Below are 19521 nucleotides of genomic sequence, written 5' to 3' on the forward strand. Positions count from 1 at the left end.
ATTCTTAATGGGGTTTATTAAGTTTCTTGGGTCTTTGGGTATATGAATTTCCTAGGACTGCAATAAGAAATTACCACAATCTGTGTGTCTTAAAACAACAGAAATTTATTCTCTCATAGTTATGAAGTCTAGAAATCCAGAATCAAGGTGTTGACAGGGCCATGATCTCTCCAAAGGATCTAGGGAAGAATTCTTTCTTGACTCTTCTAGGTTCTGGTGGTTGCCAGCAACCCTTAGTGTTCTTTGGTTTATAGATGTATCATCCCAATCTCTACCTCTATCTTCACATGACCTTCCCACCTGTGTCTGTGTACAAATTTCCCTCTTTTTATAGGGACATAAATCACTGGATTAGGCTACATCCTAATCCAGTATGACCTCATCTTGATTACATCTGTAAAGACCTGATTTCCAAATTAGGTCACATTCGCAGGTTCTGGGTAGACATGAATTTGGGCCTGGGGGGATTGGGCACTGTTCAGCCCAGTACATTGGAATTTGCAGTTTTCATCAAGTTTGGAAAATGTTCAGCCATTATACTTCTAGTGTTTTTTTTTTCCTCCCTTTTCCTCCCAAAACTCTAGTTAGAGAAATGTTCGACTATTTGATATTCTCTCAGGTTACTGAATCTCTGTTCATTTTTTTTTGTCCTTTTGTACTCTGTACTTCATTTTATTTTTTCATATCTTTCAGTTAACTGATCTTTTCTTTTATACTGTCTGATCTACTTTTAATCCCATCCAGGTTTTTTGCCCCATATATCAAATATCTTTTATTTTATGATGTGTATTTTTCATCTACTTTCTTAAACACATTGGGGGAATATACTCACTGAATATATTCACTGAAGTGAATATATACTCACTGAATATATTCACTGAATATATTCACTGAAGTGAATATACTTTAAGTGGCTTTTTCAAATATCTTTGTCTCCCAATTCCACCATATCTGACCCTTTAAGGTCTATTTCTGTTATGTGATTTTTTTTTTCTTCTGGTTTTGGAATAATTTTCCTTCTTTGAGAAATGGATCTTGATTGGCTGCCAGATATTGTGAATTTTTTATTGCTGTTTGCTAGATTTGGTTGTTTTCTCTTAAATCATGTTGGATTTTATTCTGGCATGAAGTCAATTTACTTGGGATCAGTTGGATCCTTTCAAGTCTTTGCTTTGAATTTTGTTAGGGCAGGTCCAGAGCAGCCTTAGTTTAGAGTTAATGTAGCTTCAGTACTAAGACAATATTCTTCTGACTCTACTTGATACCTAAGTATTACAAGACCTTTCATTATGACTGATGGAAACACAAACTATTTACAGCCCCTACTTGAACTCCTAGAACTGTTCTCAAATTACGTATCACCCAGCACTTTAGTATGTTTCATCCTTGACTTTTTCTTTAGCACTTATTACTATCTCATAAATTATATACTTATCTAAATTGTTATTTCTTTCTGTTTTAGGGAAAGAATTTTATTGTGTTATTCACTGCTGTTTAACTAGCTTCCAGAAAAAGCTTGACTCATTATAGTCACTTGATAAATATTTGCTGTATTAGTAAATTAATCAACAAATTATCTTTTAATTAGACATACTTTTTTTATTTTCCATTTCTTCCAGTCCCTAATATCTAATTTAATAAATTACTACTGATAAATAGTGGTAATAGTATTGCTCATGAGGCTTCTTTCAAGCATGATTATCCCAAGATGAGGACTTCTGGTCTTCATCATGATAGGTTGCAAATAGTACATTGCACAAAACTATATGGTGACATTCATGTTTGTGGCCCTCTTAGAGTAATATATTTATTATTCTAATTTTCCAACAGATGGCAGTAAATATCTTGGAGACTAATTTGCCCATTTTTAATAGTGGCAGGTCTGTTACCAATGAGGAAACATTCATATCTTATAAGGCCCTCAAACTTCCCTTTCCATTTTTGGTGGGTTTCAGGATATTTCTTATACTTCTGTTTTCTATTATAACTATTGTTGAAGAATATCAAAGTAGGCTGAAGAATGTCCATTCACACTTCTGCTTTTGATTCAGTAGCTAGAAGAAGCACTCAATTACAATGATTCAGTAACTAAAGAGTTCCAGAATACCACAGGCCAGGGCTTCCCCAAGACCTGTGGAATATGCTGTCTTCCTCACAAAGCCTCCTTCCCTATAGGGCTACCTTGCACAAACAGTGCCTGAAAATTACGGGCATTTATTGAGTCAGTACACCATAAGCAGAGGGCAGAGTTCAGTTTCCATTTGGGGAATGGCTTACCAAAAAGATTATGGACTTTGAGGCCAGAAAGACCTAGTTTCAAATCTTGGATCTAACCTATGCTAGCAAATTATATTGCCTAGTTATTTATTTAATATCTCCAATTCTGTTTCTTCTTCTGATAAATGAAGGTAAGTGCCTCACAGAATTGTTAAGACTTAAATGAGGTAACACAGAGAACATACAACTCTTGATAGGTGCACAGTAAATGCTATTTCCTATTCACCTTCCAGTGTAAGTATACATAGGCTAAATCAGCCATCAAAAAGTTGGTAAAGTCATAGAATTATACAGTATAAAAAACTGGTCACATGTGTTTGATCCAATGCAACTTTTGTAGCACTACAGTTTCCTCCACAGCATCCACATTAACTTGCATCCAGTCTCAAGTTAAACATACCAATGATAGTAATGCCCCCTCCCTTCTAAGGGAAGTAACCACTGGAAAATTCTGTTATAGAAAGAAATTGGACATAGTAAGGAAGACTCAACCTTTGGTCATCACTCTGCTTCCTGTGACCTCATGGAACAATATTAATCCCTCATCTAAAGGGTCCCTCCAGATATATGAATGAAGCTATTAGGATCCTTTTGAGTCACCTCTTTAACACATAGACCATTTATACTCCCTTAACCTGCACATGTGACATAATATTGATCCCCGTTACCATGGTGTTGGAACTCTCCAATCTGTCTTTGGGCTTCCATCATCATTTCTGTATACCCACTACTGTCTTGTTATTAATTTATTGCCCCTTTATCAAAACTGATCTGTATCATTTCTTATTTCTTCAATCTCTGAAGTATTAGTATTGACACATTTATAAATATTTGTATCTTGGCAATCTTTAGTTTCTTACCTAAGAAAATGAGTAATCTCATTACCTAAGAGAATTTTAGGGACAATATAAAAGCCAGTACGGGAGGCCCTGCTAGCAATGATACTCTTGATATCTGTATCTTTTGTGTGTGTGTGTGTGTGTGTGTGTCTGTATCACAACATGGACTTCTATGTGTTCAATTTCAATAAACTGTCCCTGGCTGATAACTATTTCCTTGGGCATATCTGTGTGTTTATGTTGAAGCACAAGCAGGCAAGAGGGAGGCAAAGGTGTGTGCTAAGGAAAGAGAGTTAGGCACCATGATTACTTTTGATTAAAGAGAAGATTTCATATAGGACTGTCTCAGGATATTAATAAAACAGGAAGCCAATGAATATATACCTTTATCCTAAAAGCCTATAAATAGGCATTAGCATTAAAATAACTTCCTGAGTTGAGCTAGTGATTGTCATCAACATTTCTTCCAAGGATCAAACTAATATATTGTGGGTTAAATAGCATTGACCTTTAATACTTTTTAATCCCATTGATTTTCCTCATTCTTGCTTTTGAGTTTACATTTTTAAGTGACATTTAAAGATGCATGTACTTAACTGCATTTAATTTTAAAAGAATATCAGGGGACAATTTTATAATAAAATAGTGCCAAAAGTAAAAAATGAAAAGGAAAAGGTGTTTGGTATTTTAAAAGTAAGTGACGATATTATGGTAGAGGGCTGCAGGGGTGGTAGGAGTAGTCTTAACATTAAAGACAGCTTAGGCTTTAAATGAAGAGTACAGACTCACATAGTGAGTCATAGTGACCTTGTGCATTCTAACTGATTTGCCAGCCTGGACACAGTCTTTAGGAGCTGGAGTAGTTTGATATTCATCTGCTGTCTAACTGGATCCAAATCACAGGACTAGTATCCATGCTCAGCTAGTTGTAAGACACATCAAGACTTAGCTTTGTGCTCCATTTCAGCACACTTTCACCCCAGACCTGCAAGCATCTTGGAAACATTGCTTCATTCATCTCTACAACATTCCGTTTGGGGAGTTAAGTTACAATATTATGAGGCCTGTTCTCCAGTTGAGAAAGCTGAATTACAGGAAGGTTAAGAGGCTTGCTTGAGGTCAGAAATTGGTAATAGAGATCAAGTGCAGGCTGGAGGGGACCCAGCAATAGTTCCCAGGATACCTTGGCAGTGTCACTCTAAAATCCTTCCAGTGATTTCTCTATGTTATTCCCCAGGGCAGCAAATTCACAAGTGTTAATAGAAAGCTTCTATGAGGCAATTGTATAGGCAGAGCTCTTTCTCTAGGAGACAGATACTATGCTGTTACTTTAGACCCTTCTGGACTCAAAGGCGCAGAATTAATGATTGAATTAGTCTAACACTGGATACACCTCACATTTAAAGTCACAGACACCACCTTGCAATACAGACACCCACAGTTCAGAAAGTCTTCTTGAAGAAATTCATTGCAATGCAAGAAAACTCTTGGGCTTTCCAAAGCCACAGCCTAGATATAGTTTCTTTTCCTTCAAAGAGGAAACTTGAGAGGGAACGTTTAGAATACCTTCACAATCAGTCCTTTCTGTGAACAAGCTTTGGCTTGAAAAACTTCAAAAACGTTGTCCTCATTCTGTGCTTATTTTCATCTCCAAGTAAATCTCTCGAGCTGCATATGCAGAGATTTGAGGCATTTTTGTGGTTTCTTATACTTTGGCTTTATTACTAACTGGAATCCAATGGGTTCACAAGAAGTGGAGGAAATGGGAAGGAAAATTGAAATTGAGTAATTAATCTCATAGGTAAGGCCCATACCTCTGATGGTGGCCACACTTGCCTTACTGGGGAGTAGCAAGTTTAAGACTTTTGAATATGTTTTCTAGGGTGAAAAGAAGATTAGAAATTATCCCCGGATTTCTGATCCAATAATTTACAATGAAGGTGACACTATTTTCCGATATTTTTAACTTTTGTTGTGAGCTAAGTTTATCTTTATAGCCACAACAGTTTTTTTGGATAATATATAGCAAAGCATAAACTTCTCCCCAAAGATAAGAAATATTTTATTTCCTGGTCAATCAGAGAAAGACATGTATCATATGACCTCACTGATATGAGGAATTCTTAATCTCAGGAAACAAACTGAGGGTTGCTAGAGTGGTGGGGGGTGGGAGGGAGGGGGTGGCTGGGTGATAGACATTGGGGAGGGTATGTGCTATGGCAAGTGCTGTGAATTGTGCAAGACTGTTTAATCACAGATCTGTACCTCTGAAACAAATAATGCAATATATGTTAAGAAAAAAAAAAGAAGATAGCAGGAGGGGAAGAATGAAGGGGAGTAAGTTGGAGGGGGAGACAAACCATGAGAGACGATGGACTCTGAAAAACAAACTGAGGGTTCTAGAGGGGAGGGGGGTGGGGGGATGGGTTAGCCTGGTGATGGGTATTAAAGAGGGCACATTCTGCATGGAGCACTGGGTGTTGTGCACAAACAATGAATCATGGAACACTACATCAAAAACTAATGATGTAATGTATGGTGATTAACATAACAATAAAAAATTATTAAAAAAAAGAAATATTTTATTTCCTGAATCACTCAAGAATGTACATTCTCTTTGGACACTTTGCCCCCTTGAATATTTATAACTTTATGCATATAATAAAATCAACAATAATTACTATTTATGAAGCAGCATATTGCCTAACTATACAAAGTATATATGTAAAGTATTTATGTACGCATTTACACATATGTACACATATAAAATCTATTTTAATAATTCAACAACCCTTCATTGTAATTACCATCACTTTTGTTTTACCTATGAGGAAAAGGAGACTGAAAAAGACTCATGGTCCCACAACTATATATTGCTGACAGAAATTTTTTACATGAAAGCACGAAGTTAAACTTAAAACAAACCAAAATAAGAAAGATTCAAGATGTTATCTATATACTCCTCCATACAATTAAATCTGGAAAGAGAAAAGTACTAGGAAAGAAAATCATTATCTAATTGCACTGTCAGAATAATCTATGTGGTAGGCTAGAGCTATTAAACCCAATTTTCTGATGACGACTCTGAGGCTCACAAGATTGCAAACTGATGCCTGCGAGTTGTTTAATATCAACCAGGTGTTCAGTAGCACACTCAGAACTGTGGGAATCTGTTCACTAAATGCTTTTCTTTATTGCTTAAAATTCACGTAGAAAATCATCTCATTCTGACCACAGGCCCTAAAATCAGGTTAGAGTTTTCTTAGAATGTGCCATTTGTACTCCCACAATAAGATGGTATAAAACTATCCAAGTGGATGTATACAAGTGGTGCGTCTAGGAGGTGCGCAAATATCCACAGAAATCCGAGGAATAGAATCATAGTTGGTGGGTCAGAAGTGTCAAACATGTAAATTGTAGCAGTTAAACTATGCAGAGTTCAAGAAACATTTTCTGCATCCTCAATCCTCAGGGCTTTGGAAATTTGGAGTTTGGATGACTCTTAAGCCAAAATTAGCAACTATATTCCTCCGGATTCCATTACAAATTTGGAGTCAGCTTTCGCTGAAACACTCCATTTCCCTTACAGACTAGTTTGTCTCCCCTGTGTCTACTCACCTGTAGATGATAGGGTAGAGCTGCTGAATATGTCTCTATATATTAGGTAGGTAGGTAGACAGGTAGATAGGTAAGGTAAGTAGATAGGTGATAGATAGATAGGTAGATAGATGGATAGATAGATCACACTTCTGGATCTGATATTGAGTTGCTGTAATATTGATTTTTCTACCCTGATAGACTCTTAGCAGCTAATGCCTTTTCTTACTCTGCTCTTTGGTTCTCTCACAGCAAGGCTTCCATAGCAAGAGGGTTTCAGAAATCCCTATTTACCACCATTTGGATTATCTACATTTCACCTGGCTTCTCCACTCAAATGCAGTTTTAGGCCAAGAGCCCAGCAGTGTTATTCTTTTAATTTTATATACCCACAGAGCTGAAACATTTGAAGTGCAAGCGTGGGACTGTATACTTTTTAATTAGATGTTGGCACATGCAAACACTAACAGACACTAACTGGCACAGACCAACTACCATTCACTTAACTTAATGGATACTCTAATGGCATGGCCAATGATAGAGCAATTTTGGAGCCTTGAGAAATCTAGAAGCAGTGGAAATTACAGTCCACAGCATGACAAGAAGTCCTTTATAAAGGTTTTACACAATTAGCTTATTTCAGAAATGAAGAATGCCAATCGGATTAATCTGCCAAATCTTGGCGGGACAATGATACCAATTGCCTTTTGTAACTATTTACTCACTTTTCTGTTTCCTTAGGTATAGGGGACCAGACAAAGTATTGCTCCTTATATTTGTGTTGATGCCTTTACTTGAGAAAGCACAGGACAGTGAGTCATCCTTCACTCTTTCTCTATTGAACCCTATGAATTTTCAAACTTGTTGAAGGTCCTTTTTTTTTCCCACATTTAGTTGCTCATTAAATATTCTGGGTCTATGTTTGGATTGAGATTTCTTTGTTTGTGGCTTATAACTACAAATCAAAATTTTATCTATTAGCATTATTATTTGCAAATTCCTAGTAGTCATTTTTATAGTCTACAACTATGGGTGTTATTGTTCCCTATCCATTCTATAATTTCAACTAAATCAAGCAATGAAAATTTTATAGTGCATCCCTAATTGTGCACCAGACTGGAACTGTTCATACAAATTCCAAGCAATTATAAGGCTTTCTGGGAAACATTGGCAGCAAACACTGGATTAAATGTTTATAACAGCAAGCCAGATGGGAAACAGAGATAAGGAAAATCTCATGGAAACTTACTTTTTTTCCCAAATCAAAACACTATTTTAAATTAACCTGGCCAAGGGAAAGCATTTTCACATTGCTGACCAATAAATAGCTTTTGGTAAGTAATAACAGTTAAATTGTGGGAATCATTTTACATGGACATAACTCTTTGTGTCAGCTGTGACTGATGTTATAAACAGATACTAAATAGAGTTGATGACTGAGACTCCAGTGATATATTAGCTCAAATTTAAATAGTAGATACTTCAAAGTTAAAAAAAATGTGCTTCGTATTATATTGAAGGTGGAAAAAAATCACATGGAAATATTTAGCTGTACTTTAAAATGTTTGATGTGGAGACTGTGGTGCATATATAGTGAACTTACTCATGCTAAAAATACTTTTATTGCTTGAGAACTCAGAGTGAAGACTGCCATTTTTGTAGATGAATCTGTCTCTTAATGGAATTGGGCAATAAGCTACTCATCATGCTTGCTTGCTCATGCTTGCTTCTTCTGATTTGACTAAAATGTTGTGAATGTTACAAATGTAGATTTGTAGGGAAACTAATAACACTAAAGTTTCAAGTCCCCTTACCTGCATGGGTACCTTCCCTGGAATGATTCCTAACAATACGTTCAGATGCTCATACATTTTTTGAAGTTTGTGAGGGAAGATATTTTAAATGTAATTGTAATGTAATGTAATTAAAAATAAAAAAATTAAGACTACTGTCTCTTTCCATTCTGATTTTCCCTCCATCACACTTCCTTTCTGTTAGGTGGCATTGGAGTGGCCATGAGCATTTCTAGATTATGGCTAGGTGAGTGTTAAATTTAGGAGACATTTATTGGGTTTAGTCATATATATTTATGTGAGATGCAGTCAATTCCATGTAGTTAAGTTAGTGCTACTTAGAAGCTTAGATAGAGCTTCTGGGAATAGTTTACTACCCACTATGCCTAGTCACGTGTTATGGAAACATGAAGGTACAGCCCAGAAGAGCTATTAACAGGTCCTACCTCACCTGACATGGCTAGTGGAGGAGAAATAAGGTTTAAAATGCGTACAGCAAGGAGCTGGTTTATAGAACATTTTTTCCATCAACAAATATGTAAAAGATATTCATACTTAAAACAGGAGTACAATGACTTTTTAAGAACTCTAGGTTATATTTTCTAGGAATTGGAAAAAGAATACAAACATAAACATGCCACAGACATTTATGCAGAAAGTTGTAAGGCTCAAAGACAACCTTTTAACTGCTAGCCAGGAAGACGTTCTGATTTGACATTTAAGTGAAACAGATGAGAAATTATGGACTTCTGATTTGGACATACATATGTGAAGATGTTTTCTTTTGCCACATTTAATTCTATTTATCAAAGGTATTGGGAAAATATTAATATAAAAATTAATGCAATATGAAACGTATGGGATAAAGTGAGTATAATCGATGGAAATTATTCTTAAGACAATTTGACAAATATTTTTATACCATACTGAAAGTAATTTGTTAAGTTGAAGAGAAACATTTTGAGTAGAAGACAAATCAGGCCCTGGGCTTGTTGTGAATCCAATAATGAAAAAAATGAATTATATGAATATATTTGGGAAACCACTAAAATTTCCTGCTAAATTAATTAGCTTTTGCTGTATAACAAACTTTCCCTAAACTTAATGGCTTACACTATATCATATGGGCCAAATGAAGCCCATGGCTTCTTTTTTGTTATTGTTGTTTTGGGTTTTTTTGTTTGTTTGTTTTTTAAAGAAGAAGAAGAAATGCAACAGAGACTTTCAAGTGGCCTGCAAAGCCTATAATATTTACTACCTGGTTCTTACAGAAAAAAAGTCTGCCAAACTCTGGCTTAAAACAACTTACTTAGCTCCCTATTCACCACATTAGTGATTTGGGCTGGGCTAAGTTGGGCACTCCTTCTGCTGCTCTGGGTTGACCTCATTCATTGTTTTACAGTATCCAGTCGGTCCCCTAAAGCCTAGTGATTGGCATTTCCTCCCTTCCAGGTTTGGCAGTTGACTGGCAGTCAACTGGGGATGATGGGACCACAGCCTCTCATTATTTAGCAGACAAATCAGGGCTTGTTCTTATGGTGGTAGTTGCACTGTTTCCAACAACAGCAAGCAGAGACAAGCCCAAATCCAAATGTTCGTTTGCATCATGGTTGGTAATGTTCCAATAAAGTAAGTCACAAGGCTAAATCTAGAGTTATTAGCGGGGAGGGATACTACCAAAAGGCATAGATGAAGAAAAGGGAAAAAATTGTGGGGATACCTTGCCTCAATAGGTAGAGCTGCCACTCTTAATCCCAGGGTTGTGAGTTCAAGCCCTACCTTGGCATGGAGCCTACTTAAAAATAAAAAAATTATGGCCATTTTCACAATCATCCATACTTGATTTGACATAAAATAATGACAATAACAAAGATAATGTATAACTAATAATATATGCCATTACTATGAGGACATTGATGACAAACTCTTAAATAAGTGATGTCAGTTCAATAAGTATTTAAGATTAGTAGCTACACAGGAAATTTTAAAAGCTGTGAAATTTTTTTGTTCATATATGAAAGAAATCTGATAGATATTTTCTCCAATTGACAATAATCCTCAAATTTTACATGGAATTATCAATACAAATTATGAACTTGAATGAATATTTACTAAACTATCAATAATAAAAGCACTTGATTAATCATTAATAGAAACTCAATGATCATTATGTTCTTTTTTTTTTGAAAAGATGACAAAATCATTGTCATATGAGTATGAAAGGTATAATCAGCCAAAAACTGTAGGAGATAAGTATTATAGAAGAGCAGCAGGCTCTTCTTAAAAGCATATTTTTCTGGATTTGTGAGGGGGGTGGTATTTTCAGCTTTTTATTCTCATGAATATAGATGCAAAAATCCTCAACTAAATATTAGCAAACCAAATCCAACAATACATTAAAATATCATACAGCACAATCAAGTGGGGTTTATTCCCAGAATGCAATGGTGGTTTACTATCTGCAAAACAGTCAACATGATATGTCACATCAATAAGAGAAAGGATAAAAACCATATGATCATTTCAGTAGATGCAGAAAAAGCATTTGACAAAGTACAATGTCCATTCATGATAAACACCGTCTGCAAAGTAGTTTTAGAAGGAACATACCTCAACATAATGAAGGCCTTATATGAAAAACCCACAACCAACATACTGAATGGTGAAAATATGAGAGCTTTTCCCCTAAGGTCAGGAACAAAACGCGGATGTCCACTCTCACCACTGTTTTTTAACATAGTACTAGAAATCCTAGCCACAAGCAATTAGAAAACATAAAGAAATAAAAGGCATCCAAATTGATAAAAAGAAGTAAAACTCTATTTGCAGATGACATGGTAGTATATGTAGAAAACCCTAAAGACTCTACCAAAAAACTACTAAAATTGCTAAATGAATTCAGTAAAGTCACAGGATATAAAATCAATATACAGAAATATGCTGTATTCCTATAGACTAATACTGAAACAGCAGAAAGTGAAATTAAGAAAACAATCTCATTTACAACTGCACCAAAAACAATAAAATATCTAGGAATACACCTAACAGAAGAGGTGAAAGACCTGTACTCTGAAAAACTATAAAACACTGATGAAAGAAATTCAAGGCAACACAAAAAATGGAAAGACATCCCATGCTCATGGGTTGGAAGAACAAATATTGTTAAAATGTCTATACTACATAGCAGTCTACAGATTGAATGCAATCCCTATCAAAATACTAGCAGCATTTTTCACAGAACTAGAATAAACAATCCTAAAATTTGTATGGAGCCACAAAGACCTCGAATAGCCAAAGAAATCTTGAAAAACAAAAACAAAGTTAGAGGTTTCACAATTCTAGACTTCAAGTTATATTATAAAGTGGTAGTAATTAAAACAGTATGGTACTAGCATGAAAAGCAGACACACTGATTAATGGAATAGAACAGAAAACCCAGAAATAAACCCACAGTTATATGGTCAATTAATCTTCCACAAAGGAGGAATGAATATACAATGGCAAAATACAGTCTCTTCAACAAATGGTGTTGGCAAAACTGGACAGCCTCACACAAAAGAATGAAACCAGACCAATTTCTTTCACCATACAAAAAAAAATAAACTCAGAATGGATTAAAGACCTAACTGTGAAACCTGAAATCATAACTTGAAGAAAGCACAGACAGTAATGTCTCTGACGTTGGCCATAGATATTTTTCTAGATATGCTCCTGAGGCAAGGGAAACAAAAGCAAAAGTAAGCTATCAGGACTACATCAAAATAAAAATTTCTGCACAGTGAAGGAAATAATCGATAAAACTAAAAGACAACCTACTAAGTGGGAGAGGATATTTGCAAATGACATATCTGTAAAGGGTTAGTATCCAAAATATATGATGAACTGATACAACTCAGCACCCAATAAACAAATAATCTAATTAAAAATGGGCAGAAGACATGAACAGACATTTTTCCAAAGAAGACATACAGATGGCCAACAAAGACATGAAAAGATGCCCATCACCTTTTATCATCAGGGAAATGGAAATCAAAACTACAATGAGATAGCACCTCACACCTGTCAGAATGACTAAAATCAAAAACATGGGAAACAACAGGTGTTGGCAAGGATGTGGAGAAAAAGGAACACGTGTGCGCTGTTGGTGGGAATGCAAACTGGTGCAACCACTGAGGAAAACAGTATTGAGGTTCCTCAAAAAATTAAAATAGAACTATCACATGATCTAGAAATTGCATTACTGGGTATTTACCCCCAAAATGCAAAATCATTAATTCAAAGGGATACATGCACCCTTGTGTTTATTGCAGCATTATTTACAATAGCCAAACTATGGAAGCAGCCCAAGTGTCCATTAATAGATGAATGGATAAAGAAGTGATATATATATATATATATATATATAATTGAATATTATGCCATAAAAAAGAATGAAATCTTGCCATTTGCAATGACGTGGATGGCGTTGGAGAGTATAACACTAAGTGAAATAAACCAGTCAAAGACAAATACCATATGATATCACTTACATGTGGAACTGAAGAAACAAAACAAATGAGCAAAGGAAAAAGAAAGAGACAAACCAAGAAACAGACTCTAAACTATAGAGAACAAACTGATGGTTACCAGCGGGGAGGTGGGTGGGGGATGGGGATTAAAGAATACACTTATCTTGATGAAATAAAATAAAAATTTTATAATTTGTCATAATTTCTTATTCTAAAACACACTTTCATGCCTAATCTTAGAAACATACTTTTTTAAAAAATTCTTTTCCTTCTATAGGACTTCCAAAATGTTCTAGGTTTCAGACCCCATGAAACCTGGGTCCACCTAGGGAAGGATCAGTTAAGCATTCTGGCTCTGGAGAATTAAGCCTGGGCAGGAGAGCAGCTGGTGCAAAGGAACAAGAAAGGAGAGTTCCAGCTTTTTTTGGAGGGGGGAGGAGGCGGGTAATTTGTAATCCTGAATCTTTTTGTCAGCTCCAATTTTTATTTGAAAGCCTTTAATAATTCTTTCTGCTCATAAGCAAATGCAATCTATCAACATTAGGGTGATGAAAACCCCATAGTTCTTAAAGCCTGCTAAGTTGCTATATTAAATACCTGCTCCTCTTTGTTACTCCCATTCCTACTTGCCTGGCAATTTTCCCCCTTCTTGAGAGGGTGTTTGACTGACATCAGAAGGGGTTTCATTTAGGAAATGGAGGAAAAAGCCTCTGAGAAATCAAGTATTTTGCCCATGGACATACAGTTCAATGGGGAAGCTAGGATTGCAAACAATGTATATCTGTTGCCAAGGACTATTCTTTTCCCATCCATCAACCTCCCAATGCATAGGGCCTGCCTCTCTAAATTGATGAGAAACACATCTTCTATAGAAACTGAGACTTTATATGCTAATTATGATCCACTACATATCTTCTGTATGCATAGTCCTATGTTAAGTGCCAGAAATCCTGGGGAAACAGAGAAAATAAAAAATAGATATATTATAAGGTAGCACATGTTAAGTGTCTAGTAAGTGATATATAATTTGTCATATGTGAAATTCAGGTAGATGGTCTTGAAGGGACTATATGGTATACAAGTAAAGATGCGCTGGTAGGGCCAACTAAGAAAGGAAGGAGGAACACTGACTGACTTTATTCAGGGATATGACTTTATTTAATAGATTACATGATACCTCTCATAAACATAGAGTTGCAGACACCAACAGTCTTTTAGAAATCATCTAGTACAAATCTTCACCATTTACACCATTTGCTTGATTTTCTTTTCTTTTTTAAGATTTTATTTATTTATTTCAGAGAGAGAAAGAGCGTGCAGGGGGGAGGGGCAGAGGGCGAGGGCCAAGCAGAGTCCTTGCTTACCACACAAAGTCATTCTACATAAAAAGATTTTGTGAGAAATCTTTAAATCAACCTAAACATTTCCCCAAGACTAGAGGGAGAAAGTGGACAAGCGTTGTTCCACCATTCTTGCAACCATTTTCTTCAATTGTGAAATCCATATATTTGGGATCAAAGAGCAAATGCTTGTAGATTCAAGACACAGCCCATAATTTTTTAAAATTTTTTTTAAAGATTTTTTTTTATTTATTTGACAGGGAGAGAGACAGCGAGAGAGGGAACACAAGCAGGGGGAGTGGGAGAGGGAGAAGCAGGCTTCCCACTGAGCAGGGAGCCTGATGCGGGGCTCGATCCCAGGACCCTGGGATCCTGACCTGAGCCAAAGGCAGACGCTTAACAACTGAGCCACCCAGGCACCCCCACAGCCCATAATTTTAATGATTAAAATATGTGTCCAAAAAGTAAAACCTAGGTACTATATTTATTGTCTTCTTGGTTAACATGCCCAGAGGCTCATGCCACAGTGGTAAGTCAGAGCTACCACACAACAATTTATTTTACTTTATATTTCTAGATAAAATAGCAAAATTACACTTATTACAAACACTGCATCATTTTAACCATCAGTTACTTCCCCCACCTAGTCTTCCCAGGGTCATTATGTCATCCGACATGAGTCCAGGGCCTCTGAGAAGAAAGCCCACAGCCAGGGTACAGAAGCTGTGAGGAAATGTGGATAAGCAGGCAAGCAGGTCTTAATGGCTGTTCTTTGGCCTAGTTTACAAAGTCCTCTTCCTAAACTTTAGAATTCAGAGGTTTCAGAAACAAAGTTAAAATGGTGCCACAACCAAATCATAGATGCAAGTCCAATGCTATATAATTGCTCCATCACCCCTATGAGACATTCTGATTAAAATGAGTCCCATTGACCTTTGATGACATGGCCTTAGGGGCAGTTATTCCCCAAGAGACTTAATTAAATGCAATTAGACCAGTGAGAGTACATTTAACAAGGCCCTTTGCGATACCTATGTTTCCAATTTATTTTTCCAGCAACTTCCACTAATGATTTGACTCATTCAACATCCATCAATGGATAATGACTGGATACTCACTACTATAAGGTGACAGTAGGATACCTGGATCCCATGATTCAGAAATTAGAGAGAAAAGACAGACACATGAAAAATTAAACAGTGTTTTCCAGATTTATCTGATAATTGTGTTCTAGATGTGTGGAAAATAGTGGGGACTGACACAGGCCTATACTAGGCCAATATTAATTATAACAAGAGCCTCACATAGGAATAGTGATTTCTGGCAATAATATGAGAAGCCAAAAGCATTGTGGAAGTGATTCTGGACAAGGGAGGAACAATGTCAAATATGACTCCTAGGCTTAAAGCATGGATGTCAGGAGGCAGCAGGCTGTAGTGGTCGTCAGAGATGGGAACCAGAGTCTAATAAAGCAGAAGGGTCATGAAGGCCCTGAGAGGAAAAAGGTGTGGTCTAGGATCAGAGGGTCCTGAGAAGGTCCAGGAGTGCACCACCAGGGATGAGCTAGGGTCTAGAAAAATAGAAACTGAGGTGAACCTGGGCACTTCAGATCTGAGCAAGGCCATGGCTTGGAATGAGCAGACTGCTGGGGGCCAGGAAGGCTCAGACACGGAAAGGAAAGGGGCAGCCTGGCCAGACCAGGAAATCTGTAATAAACTCTAGTATCATAACCCAGATCAGGAGCCTAAGCAGCTGCAAACAAAGAGAGTCTGGCAAGAGATCCCAGTCAGGTGTGGATGCACAGCATTAAGGAACACTACCAACTGGAGCCCCTGGAAGGCAGATGAACAGTTTTCTTAGGGTGTCTGCAAATCTGGAGAAGCTCTAAGAAAGAAAAGAAGAAACAAGTGGAAATTAAATTTTAAAAAAATATATAGATGTAATCATCACAGAAGAAAACAGAACACTGTAGGCTTCGTCACATAATAGTTTTGATTTATGGGGACAGAGAATGTGCATGGAAGTAGAACACGAAGTTGTCAATGAGGCTAAATATATTTCTCTGGTTCTGCTGGAAACTGAGGAAACTTTTGCTCCAACCAGGAAGTTGCTAAGATGTTTCCTTGTTTGTTACTTAGGGACTGCCTTGCCCCAGAATTGCAGTAGAGGTAAGGTCATGCGTAGTCCTACTTACAGAGAACAGTATGGAAAGGGAGTTCACCCAGATCTGATTTAGTTCTGGAAGAAGAAAAAAGGTGTGTGTAGGTGGGTTAATATCAGGAGAATCAGCTGGTTTCCAGGAGGAATGATGAGTTGTGTGGATATGGAGCTCACAGCAGGACATTGAAGGAAAAGTCTCTACGAGCCAGCTGAAGGAAGATTAGAGCTGAAGTGTAGACTTTGGAGTCATACACAGAACTGATAAATGAAGGTGAGTAGGGAAGGCATTGTTGCTTCTCAACAAGTCACATCATCTGTTATTTACATGAAATTATTTCTGTTACCTCCATTTTTTATTATTTATTTTTTTGATGTAGTGTTCCATGATTCATTATTTGCATATAACACCCAGTGCTCCATGCAGAACGTGCCCTCTTTAATACCCATCACCAGGCTAACCCATGCTCCCACTCCCTCCCTTCTAGAACCCTCAGTTTGTTTTTCAGAGTCCATCGTCTCTCATGGGTTCATCTCCCCCTCCAATTTCCTCCCCTTCATTCTTACCCTCCTGCTATCTTCTTCTTCTTCTTTTTTTTTTTTAACATATAATGTATTATTTGTTTCAGAGATACAGATCTGTGATTCAACAGTCTTGCACAATTCACAGCGCTCACCATAGCCCATACCCTCCCCAATGTCTATCACCCAGCCACCCCGTCCCTCCCACCCCCCACCACTCCAGCAACCCTCAGTTTGTTTCCTGAGATTAAGAATTCCTCATATCAGTGAGGTCATATGATACATGTCTTTCTCTGATTGACTTATTTCCCTCAGCATAACACTCTCCAGGTCCATCCACGTCGTTGCAAATGGCAAGATTTCATTTCTTTCGATGGCTGCATAATATTCGGTTGTATATATATATACCACATCTTCTTTATCCATTCATCTGTCGATGGACATCTTCTGTTACCTCCATTTTTAAGGTACTGACGCATTTCGCATAAACAAGAGTATGACTGGTGTTGTAGACCTTCACCCCAGTTGGACATGATCTTAATTAGATGGACAGCAGTGGAAGTTTGTGAATTGCAAACACATCTGGAGGTGCCGTTTAAAAAGATATCTGCTTCAAAGAGGTGACAGAGCAAAGCCCAGGGGCTGGCTGATCATCAGCAACCATTGGGCATATGCCTAATAAAGCAGGGTTTATAGCTCCATCAGTCACTTGAGTTAAGGCTGGCTCATTTCAGCATTTGAAGAATCATGGGATATGTGCTAAAAAAGATTCTCTCTTGAGGTTTCAATTATTCTCTGGTTGCTCTCCTTACCCTGGCCCTTCACACGGCATCCTGGAACTTTTACCCCTATTCCAGCCTGAACTTCAAAGCCAAAATCAAAATAAAAAGTAAAATAAACCCAAACGAAAATATTCTGTGGGGGAAACTGCTTTTGAATAAAGGTTCTTCCTTATTTATATGCTTTGGTGTCTAAAATATCTGAATGTAGAATATAGTGGCCAAACACTTCAGGTACTCATTTTTTCACTGAGCCAGCTTTAGTGCCATTAACTATGGGTGAACCTTGGGGTGGGTATGATACCCTGTATGCAGAGACAGGTCAGGGTCCAGTGGCTTGGTGATAGCAAGGACAAGTGTGTTCCATGCCAACTCTATTGAAATGCACCCAATTTTGGAACAACAAATGAATATAAGCAGCCAAACATGGACTTAGTCCAACCTTAAATGTCCTACTAAAACTGCATGATGGCTCATAAAGATAGCTCTGTCTCTAGGAATTTTATGGACTGAAACAGTGTGTTGAAGTGATAAATAGTGTCCCCAAAACTTCCATTAAGAGCTATGCCTGTATTGCTTTGGACCACCAGGCAGCAGAGAAATGTCCAGCAGAGGGGAATTAAGAACGAAGCCTGCATTTTCCTTTTCCTTTTTATGCTGCACATATGACTTCGTTTTTTTCTAATCTTCAAAATGGAAAAAAGAAAATTCTAAGTATAACCAACTGAAAGAATACCATGGTGCTCCATTGTTTTGAGAAGGCTTCTTCCGCTGTGTCATTAATGTCCCTTTTATAACAATCCATGATCCCAGATACGTGTCTTTCGGAATTTACCGCCATGCACACATACTTCTTTAAAATCTTTAAATTTAAATGCAAATAATGAGAATTATATGACACATGGTGTTTCCCTTTTTGCACTAGTTTCTAGGGAGCTCAGAGTGAAAACCAGTGCTGAATTTCTTATCCCAAGCATTTAAATACAATGATTTTCTTCCTTCTTTATCTGCACCCTCTTTTTAAAAATCTCCATCGTAAGTATAGTTTGGCATGTTTTTAATCTCTCAATATTTTGGAGGGGATGCAATTTTATGGGGGCATAAAATTAAAGAATAGCAAGAAATATAATTAGCTCTTTATTATCTGTGCTTTGCATAGCTTTTTATGACCTGAGATATTTTTCCCAACACAGCCTGGCTTCGTTGAGGGATGTTAATGCACATCATATTATCTTGCCACTGAGCTTCCTATGGGATCTTGTTTATTACACTCCAAACTAGAAAGGGTGGATTTAAGATGGAAGGATAGAAGAGATGAGGTGAAGAAGGAGCAAGGGAAGAATACATAATTTCGTGAACAAGTGAGTGAGAATAAAGGTGTGTTTGAGTAATTTTTATAAAATACTTTGAAATTCTTTTTCTCTCTGGAATTGTAGATATTTCCCCACCATTATCATGAACTATTGAGAGGTTATTATAATGGCAGTGCTTTATATGGCATCAACAGAAAGAATGAGTACATGTAAAATTTTGATCATACAGAAGACCCACTGAGATAAATGCCAAAATTTTCCTGTAGAATGTATTAAATGTATTTTGACTTTACATTTGATCTTAGATACTGAAATGCTTCACTCTTATCCACAGCCTTTTGGTCTTGGCAATTTGGAAATCAATATAATGTGTTCTGTGCTATCTTAAGATATCAT

Source organism: Eumetopias jubatus, unplaced genomic scaffold (assembly GCF_037043125.1).
Source record: "Eumetopias jubatus isolate StellerSeaLion01/CBP00866 unplaced genomic scaffold, mEumJub1_p1.0 scaffold_15, whole genome shotgun sequence".
In the NCBI taxonomy this organism is placed as follows: Eukaryota; Metazoa; Chordata; class Mammalia; order Carnivora; family Otariidae; genus Eumetopias; species Eumetopias jubatus.